At 34.7% G+C, this 13,052-nt stretch overlaps 2 protein-coding genes across 6 annotated transcripts in view; one reads left to right on the top strand and one right to left on the bottom strand.

Moving 5' to 3' along the window:
- LOC114941695 (melatonin receptor type 1B) overlaps nt 1–13,052 on the bottom strand; it is a 162,720-nt gene that overhangs the window by 142,292 nt on the left and 7,376 nt on the right. For all 5 annotated transcript variants that reach the window (XM_029316773.2, XM_029316772.2, XM_029316770.2 and 2 more), the window contains one exon: nt 8,837–9,243. The gene's annotated coding sequence lies outside the window, so the exon portion shown is untranslated. The remainder of the gene's footprint in view (nt 1–8,836; nt 9,244–13,052) is intronic.
- LOC114941691 (uncharacterized) overlaps nt 1,678–13,052 on the top strand; it is a 34,083-nt gene continuing 22,708 nt past the window's right edge. Inside the window, exons 1-2 of the mRNA XM_029316760.2 lie at nt 1,678–1,850; nt 2,233–2,522. The gene's annotated coding sequence lies outside the window, so the exon portion shown is untranslated. The remainder of the gene's footprint in view (nt 1,851–2,232; nt 2,523–13,052) is intronic.

Raw genomic sequence — 13,052 nt, 5'->3', positions numbered from 1 at the left:
GGAGCCTCCGTTCGTTAAACATCTCGTCATTTCCCCTTTAAGTGACAGCCGTCGATTAAACGTGCCGCTTTAAGACGCGGGCCCGATAGCGCTCGTTTCGCCCCGAGCGAAAACGATTCCGCTCGAGTGCCCGCTGCGAGGCAAATCCGATCGCCGGGATAGAGCACACTCGCCAACGTCGGTCGTTCGTTCGTTCGTTCATCCCTCTCTGTACGAGAGCACCCGCGAGAACCGCCGTTCCACCGATAATGCCGCCGATTGTGCGTCCTGCGTTAGAAGTGGCAGTCGTGTAATAAAGTCGCCCCGTAATCGCGGGCTAATGGCCGCTCGACGACGTTGATTGTCCCGATTGTATGGACCGCGCGACGTCGCACCTCGTCGCGTCGAGCGCAGTTCCGCGTTATTAAATTCGGTGTCGTGCCCGTGCTACGCTGCGACCCGCCGTATATCAGCCGGTCACGTGTAGCGCACGCATGTATACAGAGTGTCTCGGAATCACGCGATCTTAATGTCCTTTCATTCCTGATCGAACTACTGCGATCGATCGGTCACTGTTGAAAAATTTGTGTTTAATAGATATATCTCTCACATGTCTCAAACGATTAAATTTTTCTGTTAATTTAACAATATATGGATATGTTAAATGGAGATACGAATACTGTGTTAATATATTTTAAGACAAAATAAATGCAAAACTTCAAGTAATTTAAAAGAAATTTTGTGTAAATTTAATGTAGTTTTAATATGTAAAAATTAACTAAATATATGTTCATTTTAGATTTTATTATTCCCACTTATATTGTAAAATTAAAAAATTAACATTTCCTTTTATGTTAATTTTAACAGATAAATCTCTTGTCACTAATGAAACAGAACATATTTATTGTGTAAAATTAAAAATAGATGCACATTGTGTTATTTTTACATCTTTTTTCAATTGTTTTAATAATTTAATATTAAAGTTCAATTAACACAATATGTTAAATTAACACATGAATGTGTCAAATATTTAACACACAAATTTTAACGAGAACCATTTTTAACAAGAAAACACAAATTTTCCTATTGTGCAGAGCTGTTTAGAGAATTGATATTAATAGGAATATATATAAATGATTGAGATAAAATCTCCTTTTTTTGTGACATATATGCTCATAAAAAATAGCTTTTTTATAATAAAATGTTTTTATATTAAAATGTTGCTAGAAAATATTGAATATACGAGATCTCTAGCGTATTCGATAAATAAAACTTTATCTTTCCTTTAAATCCGCAAATGCGTTATCGTTTCTTTCTCGGAATTTTAATTCCAAGAGTTTAATCAGTCAATATAATTAACATATAAAAAAGATAGTGCTTATTATTATTTGAACGAAAAATCTTTGCGTTGTAAACATTTATTTCTAAAATCGAATTAAATTCGAAGAATGTATATCGTAAAAATGAAATTCACTTAAATTGTAGAACACCCTGTATGTATAGAGGCGTATCGTGGGACACGAACGTTTTGGTATAAATTTTCGCTTCAACGAATTTCGCGAATTTATAGCCGCTTTCGCGACAATGTATCGCGAATTCCTCCACGCACGTGGTGTAATTTTTTTTACCGCTATGAGAACATAGACTGCGGCAAAGAGCCACATTGTACTATTATATATATGACTACGTTAATTAGAGCTTTGGTATAGCCACTTGATATTATGTAAAATAATGGAAATGAGTAACTATGTGTGCTGATTAAATTACAAGCGATTGTCACGTAACCGAGTTAACTTTAATTGTGGAATCAACGGCTATTTAACGAGATTTCGCGTCTCGTCGAGTCTCACTGATGCAACGACATTGTGAAAGTAATAAACGATGATCATTCACGGGGTTGAATTTCGCCCATTTCTCTCTTAATATATCTGTATCTGTATCTGTTGCCTTGTTGACAATTAATAGCAATTGATCAATTAATTTATTCTAATGACTTCCAATCACGAGAAATAATAAATTAATGCTTAACGAAATTAATAATTAATTGTTATTTCGCGCATCGCGTGCCATGTTTAATAAACAAAATTGCTATGTTTTGGAATGTAAATATTTTTGTTATTCCTTTCATTAATGATAATTACGATTTGTTCGGCAATTGAGATCAACAATTAACAATGAATATCTCGACTATTTCGCATCTAATTGTAAATTCGTATAATGAGAGTGTGGTAATGGCAAAATTATTTCATGCAGAATGTGCTTAACAAAATTAACGTGACATTGAAAAGGACGAATCGTCATAATATTTATACAGTTCACGATGTATCATACGAGATGAGCGCGACAACGACGAAATAACATATATTAGTGAGTGATGTTCAAAGAACCATATTATTGCTATCGCGAAATTCCTGACAAGTGCGTTTATTTTGTGAAATAGTGTCAATAACGACGATTCAAAAATCAGCTATGCATTGGAGAAACGCAATAAACTATCAAATTGATTACCGAGAAGTTTACACGATCCGGATTTCGAGAATTCGGTAAGTAATTTTTCTAGCATTGCAATTGTTAACTTTTTCCGATGCTCACTATGAGAAGTTTTGTATATAATGTATATAAGCTTATAAGCTCCATTCTTTAAAATATAGATTTAAGACGGTGTGGAAATAAACTCTTTGTACGTGTCAAGAGTATAAGTTGAAGATATTTGGCTAAGTTTCGAGTTTTATACAAAGAAAATGAGGTAATATGTCTTTTCTGAAAAATTATTATTATTCATGTGTGCGATATATTTTACTACAAAAATTAAAACCGAATAGAATAAGAAAAAATACAAGCTTAATTAGAAATGGATTTAAGCAAACAAAACTTTGATTTTTATATTAGCTGTATTTTTTATTTGTTTTATCCTACTTTAATTTTTTCAGTAGAACATCTTATACATATAGGTACTGAAAAAAAATTGGTAAATACCATGAAAATCATGGTAATCGTGGGACAACAATATGATATTGGAAGAATTTTATAAGTTTCTTTGATTAATATTTATCACAATAAAAATATTAATATATACATAGTAAAATTAATCAAACATATTTTATATCTTGTGATAGATATTAATATTTTTCCTCGTATTTTTCATTGTGGTAAATATTAATCAGAGAAACTCTTATAAAATTCTTTCAATACCATATTGTCCCACGATAACCATAATTTTTAAGATAAATTCTAAGAAGAAATTCTCGCTGTGTAGATTTAATATGTTATATTGGATTTAAATATTTTTATATATTCAATTAACAAAATATTTAGTTGAACGATTTAGTCAAGTTAGCAATTTTTTTTCAGTGCATGAATATTAATAATTTTTCAGGAAAGATATATTATCTCATTTTCTTTGTATAAAACTTGATATTTATTAGAAATTCTTTCAATTCATAATTGTACAAAATTTGTACAAAAAATAAGTCTCAGTTTTCTCGCACTTTTACTCCATGTTCATATTCGAACAAAATCAATGTCGCAGTATACTTGTTTGAAAAGTTTATTGCATTACTTACATAATCCTCGTTAAGAAAATGCTCCGCTTACCGAAATATGAATCCTACGTCAAACGACGCCGATGCCGATAGATTAGGATGCTGGATGAAGGCGAAACATGAAGCACCAGACACACGAAAAACGTATTCACATTTTAACGCGTCTCTCGCGGTATTTTTCGCGCGTGACCGTGAAAGAGAATTCCGCACGCGGGGTAAAAAAACATTTCCGTTCTGTACGCCGCGCGCGCGATCGCTTGAGAATATTTAATTAACTGTGACGTATGCCGCCGAGCGTTCGCGATTGAAGCGCGGACCGCGCGAATTGGAATGCGACGATGCGTATGCGGGAACTAAAAGGGCGCGAACGCGAAACGAGCATCGACTCGAGAATTTTGCAAGTCAGGGGGAAATAATATCTTTCTTGGCAAAATTATTAAGAAATTAGCATACGAGACATTTTATCGAAAGAATTCAGACGGATTATAGAGTGGAAAGAAATATTTCTAAAAAAAAAGCTAATTCCCTTTCCGAAAAGTTTATCACATTACTCACGTGATTCTCTTCGAAAAATGTTCCAAGCATGTGGCGCGCCAACTTCGCGTCGCGTCGCGTCGATAGGTTAACCGGACGCCTCGTCGGAGGATAAAGTTGTACAACATTGCGCGACGAAACAAGAAACCGCCAGACGTATGGCAAACACACTTTCGCACTTTCGATGCGTTTCTCGCAGTACTTTTTTGCGCGCGATCGAATTTCTGGCGCGAGTAAAAAAGCATTCCCGACGTACGAGCCGCGCGTGCGAGGTCGCCCGTCATTTGAGAATATTTAGGCGGCTGTGACCTGTGACGTAATACGATATATCGCTGCGACGCGCGCGATATGAATACGCGGAACGCGCGAATTGGAACGCGCGCGAATATTGGCGCGAAAATTGATTCTTGAAAAAAAAAGCCAAGGACGAGCGTCGATTTGATCCTGTCCAAGTAGTCTCGTCATTCGACAATTTTACGACGAAATAAAGCTACAATATACGCTCATGCTTCTACGGAGAGAGATCGATATGTTTACACACGACCGGGGGTTACGTAAACGCGAGAAGTTCATTGACTCCGGCTCGCTCATCCCGAGCTTGGGTTTGCTTGAAACCCTCGCCTCGATTTCGACGACTCTATCCTCTCTGCACTTTGGGAATCGTTTTATTCGTGCGTGCTATAAAAGCGCAAGTATTGAAATCGTTGTTATTTCGGCAAGTTCAATCTCGATGCTACGGGAACGGAAAAATATACCTTATGCTGATTGTTGTGTTTCCGTCGTTACGAGAAAACGGAATTTCCTTATCTCGTACTTATCGGTAGAATCTGATAGAAATCTAATCTTATCAAAATCATATCGATCCGAGATGTCAATTTGAGAAATTACAAATGGAATTACGAAGAGAGTTTAAAGTAAAAGGTTTTATATATTATTCGTTTTATATTACTGTGCGTTACATTTCAATTTATCAATTGCTTTTTGGCGACAAAGGGATTTAGGATTAATAAACATTCGAGATTAATATTTGAGATTGTCATTTAAATAATTAAAGATTATTTTGTGAATATTTATATAACGTTATTTATATAACGTTAAAACTGACGAAAGTTGGTGATTACATTTACGCAATACTGCTATTGTCAAAATAAAAGGAGATATTTAAATGTCAAACCATTTCTAGAAATTACGCTGCGGCACCAAGGGTTAAAGTCAATTCGCAAGAAAATTCGTTACGCCGATAATCGAATGACGGTGCGGTCCATTGGAAAATTACGACAATTACAGAAATTACAGGAATTAAATGGACCATTTATTTCGAAAATGGCGAAAGGCGAATTGTTAAATTACAATAGAATTCAACAATTTATAAATTAGCAAGACTAATCATTATATAGACTGGTTTACTAAAAATAGGACAAAATATTTCCTACAGATATGAGGATATAATAAAATATTATGTTTATGATATAGGAATTAGGAATTTAAAACATTTTATAAGAAATTATTTTTTTCAAATATTAATCTCGAATGTTTATTAATCCTAAATCTTTTTGTCGCAAAAAAGCAATCGATAAATCAAAATATAATTTAAAACATTTTTAAGAAATAATTTTTTTCTTAACAAAATTGATATATTGTGTGTTAAATTAGAAAAAAATTAAATAAAGAAAGTATAGAGAAAATATATAGCAAATCTATCTATTTTTTAATTATAAAAATTATTCTCTTTTTTTATATCATATTCGCGATTCCTTCTATACGTTTTAATGAGATTCATGGCTCATGCTGTTTTCGAAATTTAAAAATATTAGAAAATCATTGCTTCATTTTCATTCTGTTTCTTTGGCTCCACCACTCTTCGTCAATTCGCTTTAATTTTGTAGATCCAAGAAGATCAACGTCACGAATTACCGAGATTGAAATAAACCTCCGAGCTCGATGTAGAGTCGTATCGGCGATATGCGCGCTTCGCCCGCGGAATCTCCGCGGAAAGAAGATATATTCAAATGTATGCAAGCTTTGTGCGCGGAGTTCCGAGATGCAAATATTTATACTAGAGTGAATTTACAATCCGACGGCGTTAATTATGCTTTCTCGCACGGTCCTCGCTGGAATTGAATATCAGTAGCAAAATGATGGTTGGAAAGTATATCTCGTCTCGCCGGTAACAATTATCCGAGATAGCTTTTCAAGAATTAATAAGAAATTGCCTTTTCGCATTTATGAATTTTATTCGTACATAGCAAAAGCATATTTTCATTTAATTTTATAATAATTATGGCACACTTTTATGTTTTCTTATACACGGAGAAAATTTTCTCTTAGAATTTACCCTGAAAAAATCATGGTAATCGTAGGACAATATGGTATTGGAAGAATTTCAAGAGTTTCTCTGATTAATATTTACCACAATAAAAAATATTAATATATGTACATAGTAAAATTAATCGAACATATTTTATATCTTATTGTGGTAGATATTAATCAGAGAAATTCTTATAAAATTCTTCTAATACCATATTGTCCTACGATTATCAAGATATTTTCACGATAAATTTTAAGAGAAAATTCTTTCTCTCTCTCTTTGTGAGCCATTATTAAAAAGTGACGATAAAATAATTGAGACGACTCTGAGATAAGTCTATGCGAAAAGACTAACAAAAGATTAACGATGCTTCTGAATGCATGGACCAGAATAGGAAGAATCCGATAGTCTCGCGAGCTCCGATAATATTGGGGCTTCTCTAGACAGAAACGTTTATTCCGTCTGCAATCTGCCGCGTCTGCGATCGAACACGTCGGATTACAGGTCAATTAGGCTATATTCTTGCCAAGGACCGAGAATTACTTTGAATATTGCCTCGCAATTAACCACGTCCGGCCGTTGAGGAGTAATAGCGTGCGCACCAGAACGATTACGACTTCTACCTATATTGAGCGAATTGCGGCGTACCTCCATTTATTGCGCCCCCGTCAAGATATACGCAACACGCAGCCGCGCTTAACGTGCATTACATTCAGTATTATACTGGCGTCTCATGAAACCGCGGCATATCGAATTGTCATCGCAACAATTCGTTCCGATCGACGATCACACTGACACTTTCGGCCCTTCAATCGATAGACTAACGTTCAATATTTCGTACGAGAAAGCAAACTGTTTCTCGATGTGCAAATACAGTAAATAATTCAATGGCATAAACAAATACGCGTTTTTGCCACGATAAAAAATATGTGTATATGAAATATATAACATATAAATTGCAGAGATTATAAATAAATTGCAGTTTGATTCGGTGCACGATACATGACAAAATTATATGTCAAAGTCGTGATGTACAGAATGGCATATATGTATGTTAGAATCTTCATTATTTATGCATTTATACAATATATTTAATGCACAAGAAGTTGACGGGTACTTACGGTTACTCCTGGAAACCTGTATATGTCACATTGAATAATTCATAATCGTAAAAATTGTGTGAACATGTAAATGAACGAATTTTATTTTATTTTCAATTTCTTATGTAAATAATTGGATGAAATCAAAATATAATTTCAAAGATATTATTTTGTGATTGCAATAAGTCAAATGGTCTTGTGGAAAAACAGATATTTTAAATATATCAAAAAATTGTGTATGTGTGTGTCACACAAAAATATATATTTATTTAAAAAATTTAGTAAGCACTCTTCTATGCTGTTTTCTATAGTTAGAACCTTTATTATTAATGCATTTATTATATATTTAAAAGCGCAAGAAGTTGACGGGTACTTACGGTTACTCCTAGAAACTTGTATATTTCACATTGAATAATTCATAATCGTAAGAATTGTGTGAACATGTAAATGAATGAATTTTATTTTATTTTCAATTTCTTATTTGAATAATTGGAATCAAGTTGTAATTTCAAAAGCATTATTTTGTGATTGCAAGTCAAATATAATGGTCTTTTAAAAAACAGAATTTTTTTAATATAGCGAAAAATTTGTGTGTTGTGTATGTGTGTCACAAAAAAATAATATATTTATTTTAAAAATTTAGTGAGCATTCTTATGTGTTGTTTTCTATAGTTAGAATCTCGGTTAGAACCTTCATTATTAATGCATTTATTATAAATATATTATTGCGCAAGAAGTTGACGGGTACTTACGGTTACTCCTAACAACTTGTATATTTCACATGAATAATGCATAATCGTAAGAATTGTGTGAACATGTAAATGAATAAATTTTATTTTATTTTCAATTTGTTAATATCTGAATAACTGGATGGAATCAAGATGTAATTTCAAAGGCGTTATTTTGTGATTGCAAGTCAAACATTATGGTCTTTAAAAAGAACAGATTTTTTTCATATATCGAAAAATTATGTGTGTGTCACACAAAAAATATATATTCATTTAAAAAATGTAGCAATCACTTGTGCTGTTTTCTATGCAATTTTCTACAATAAATTAAAGTGCACGAAAAAAACGGTACCATCTGCACAGCCTCAAAAATAATGTATTAAATAATCCCCAAAAAATTAAGATGATTCTATGGCTATAAAAATAACTATCTATTCGCAATTTTAAGACGATAATTTACCAGTAAACATAATTAAATAAATGATTGATTTCATTATTTCATTATTAGCTAACACAATTGTTTTATAAAGTGGAAAGAGAAAATGCTTTTCAGAAAGTTGTTTTCACAGTGAGGCCTACAGACGGTCCGTTCAACAGCAAACCCCATTGACAAAGAGCACTTGATAGTGAGCAGCAGGTACTCACCGGTCACTGGAGAATGATCTGCTCCTCGAAGGATGCGTCCGTGCTTGCACACGTGGGGTCGGAGCGGCTAATCAACTCGATGCAGGATCACACGTGCATCTCGTATACGTTCCACGACTGTTTCGTCAACGTTGCGATAGAAACACGTTCGGTCATCATGATGATTATCTTATCGCGCATCACCACCGAGATTTACCATTGCAGACGCGATGCGAATCGATTCAGATTTTTCGGATAATAACCGCGCGATTTCATCTCGTTGTCTCACGGCCCGTCGAACGCATTGCATACTCCTCCAGAAATCGTTCGTGCATCTTCCAGTCCCGAGAATGCGTAGCCGATGATGGGAGAGCTCGAGGGACGATTACATCGCAGTCGACAGCAGCCTGCGGGATGTTAAGCGAGCCCTGCAAAAGATCGCGCCTTTTCACACACAATGCATGTCGGAGGGGCATAAAAGATATCGATTGCTATATTACGTCATATTACGTGCCGCCGCCGATTATTTCGTCGGCGGAACACCGAAGGTCAACGCGATTTCGATGGCGAATTATAAAGCTCTGACGTAATTAAGCGAGCACTAAAGAGAGAGATCTGGGATGCTCGAACGTATATTTTTTCTCGATCCATTTTACAGCCTGAATAACATGAATTTATATTACGAGTAAAAAAAAAGAAGTTGAATTATTGAATGTTACTGTAATCCACGTTGATGAATTTCGTCGCTAGTGCATTTTATCCGGCTGCATCCGATACGCTCTCTACTGCCCGATATATAACTTTCGAATCGCGTACCGGTTTTAATATTCTTACGTTACTTTTTTCGTTTCTCTTCGCTCGTCGAAGATTATAATCTCGAAAGAATGTAAATCTCTTCCCCCTCACAAAACATGTGTTGGGGGAAACATACGAGTGAGTATATCGTTAACAAAATTTTACAACTTTAAATTAAATTAATGAATTAACCAAAATAAAATTATGCATTTGCGCTTGTATATTTGATCATTGAATTTTCTCTCGTGCTCGTTTTAATTACGCATCTAACTTTCAGTTTGCATTAATAAATTCCTTTAAAAGAAACCTTACGAGAGCCGCAGAAGTTGCACAAAGCGCGAGGCGCGCATTTCATATGCCGTTCATAAAATCGAGCTTCGCGCAACTCCTGTATAAAGGTATAGGGTTCTGAAAAGGTTTCTTTATAAGGACGATGTATATAAAAACGAGCGGTCCAAAAGGGGGATTCGAGGAGGTTCTTCTAACGAGTGGTTGGAACGATAACCCGAAAATTCAGGCTTCTCAGATGAACAATCGCGAAGAAACGATATGTGCATTTGTTGTAATTATTTATGGCGCGCGTAAAATTTTTATTGCGCGATGGCGTGCGATCGTAGGAATGCGCCGTTAACTTTTACTGCCGCGTCGTACACGTTTTTGCGCCCGCAGGCTCTGCTTGTGCACGCGTGTACCTTGCATATACGAATGCACATATATGCATGGGCATCCGCAGAGGGGAACAAGAGGGGGCATTTGCCCTCCCCCTTGGAATCAATAAAAAAAATTAAGCATTTGCTCTCCTTTTAAATAAACACTCAAATTCATTTGCATATTTAATATAAAGACAAATGAAGATAAAACAGAATAAAAAAAATAAATTTAAAAAATGAAGAAAGGACAGAAATTAAAAAACAAAAAAAATTAATTATGCCCCCTTCATAAAAAAAATCCTGCGGACGCCTATGCATGCGTGTGTATGCATGTTGCAACCAAACGAAGGAACAGACGTATGTCGCGCATTCGGCTCGTAAACACCGGCTATAAAGCATGAGGAACTCGATCGCGTACGTTGTTGCGAGGGGCCTTTGAGTCTCCGAAGGCCCATATCCACCTATCACGGTGTTATATCATCGCGGCCCGCCATCGGCCTATATGTCATTGTTAAGAGCGACGTGACACCGGGCGAGAGACAGAGAGCGCACCACCTGTTACACACATTTCGCTATTTACAAGCGGGCAACGTGCCGTGCACACCGTTGAATATTTACATATTCATTATATTCCCCGCGTGGCCCCTTTCGAACGCCATATCCGGATCGATCGATCGAAGACCGTGCGTCAGGAGAGATCCGCTCTCGGAATCCGCGCGCGTGCGTCGAAATTCGCGTTCGCCGTAATTCATTAGGATAATTAAAACGACGCGCTCGCGCGCGCAATTAACGCGAGTCCCGCAATTGAAATATTTCATTTTGCGTGCGAGCTATATTATTCGCTTTATGGGCCGCGGAAAGAGAGAGAGAACCGCATGTATACGGCTATACATTACAACGGGGCGACTTGGTAATATTACGCCACCGTCGCCGCCACCATCGTTGCTCGTAATAGAAAGGCATCGTCATATAAATTCATATTACGCGATAACGTTGATACGCCGGTATCAGCTTCCTATTTTACGGTGTAACGGCCGTTAAAAGCGTTCCGTTTCGCCAACGAGAGCTATCTGAATTCACGCCGAAAATAATCAGCTTTCCTCGCCCGACGTCGTGTAAAACGCGCTGATGAATCATTCGAGAGTCGAGGGTCCACGAGGTTCGCCACGAGATTATATCCGGTTACATAGCGCGTTACATTTGAGGTGCCATTTCGCAGATGTTATGCTATTATGCCTGCTTTATCGCGTCAGTAATTTCAAGAAAGTTTTATAGTTATTACATACAAACATTGTGTGCATGTGTTTTTATATAGTACTTCACACATTATTTTTCTGCGAGTTTTACAATTCTTTGTCATCTCTTTTTTAAAATTTTATCTATTTGGCATTTCATTTTTAATGCAACGCTCTATGTGTAAAATTGAAAATCATAAGAGAGAGAGAGACTAATCATCATCATTTCTTTTAAATATGAAAGCTTTGAGATTTCTTGGAAATTATTTGATCATGCATATACTTGTTCTATTATTTTTATTTATACATCTCTATTATTGAGACACTTTTATTATTTAAATTGTCAGCTCTCTTTATGATTTATCACATCAAATTTATAAAAACTAATCTATACACCAATTATCATGTAAATTTTTAATGCAAACAATTATTCTCTTTTGTGGCTCAACTAATATTAAGCGTTTTAAAGCGCGAATAAAATGCACATCTGAAAATTACAGATAGCTAAGTGTCATTCATCGTGATTATAGTATTACATAAAGCATAGTGTTGAAACTTACCATTCTTATCACTCACTCTAATCTTTGAATACGCACAAATAAAGTTTTTTTTTAATAATTATAAAAAGCAGCAAACATTTTTTTCATAATTTATTTGTACGTGTCAGATAGAGAACATTCAAAGAATGAATTATATAATCATATACTAAACATACATGTGTTAATGTATATGTTAACATAATTGAAAAAGAAAAGATTGATGGTTATTTTTGATACAATGATTTCTGAAAAAATTGGAAAGATAGGAAAATATATGAGAAGAGGATAAGAGGTAAAAATACAGCAAGTTAATTTCATTAATAAAAAAAGAAAAACATGAAATGTAGTAAAAGTGACACTGCAAGTATGCGAAGCCAATAGAAGAACATTTAACACGAAATTAATACTGTTATTCTGTTCGCGTTTTTCACATTGAATTTATGCGCATTCATTCAACTTTTTTTATTGTATGTGGTGCATTTCATTATTGTGCGATCCGATTCTCCGACTATCTTTATTGAGATAGAGAACGTATCCTTTTCTGAAATTATAATAGGGAATCTTTTTTTTGTGACATTCAACAGGTCATGGTTGAAACAAATTTGTACTGTGTATTTTTTCTAATGAAATTAAAATATATGACATAATATTAAAGACAGTGAAAAATTTTTATTATTTATTACTCCCGAACAGATAAAAAAATATCTATAGTTTACAATTTAATTGTGCATGATTTTTCATATAAAGTATATATTTATAAATTTATTATATATACATTGTTAATATAATGATCAACTCTTTGTTTTACCTATAGTTTAAATAAATTAAAGCGTGTTATAAATTGTGTTGCTCTTATACATAGTACAAAATGTCATATTATTTTTTTGAAAATAAGTATAATTTTCCGTTTTAATATAAAAGCTCTTGATTCCTTTCATAAAAGCTCATCCATATAGACACATGCATTCATATTACAAAGATACACCAAGGACATCATGTTACATCATCAGTCCATATT

Source organism: Nylanderia fulva, unplaced genomic scaffold (genome assembly GCF_048542155.1).
Source record: "Nylanderia fulva isolate GAGA-0341 unplaced genomic scaffold, ASM4854215v1 Scaffold5, whole genome shotgun sequence".
Lineage (NCBI taxonomy): Eukaryota > Metazoa > Arthropoda > Insecta > Hymenoptera > Formicidae > Nylanderia > Nylanderia fulva.
Note: the sequence above shows the minus strand (reverse complement) of the source record. Positions and strands in the feature narration are given on the sequence as shown.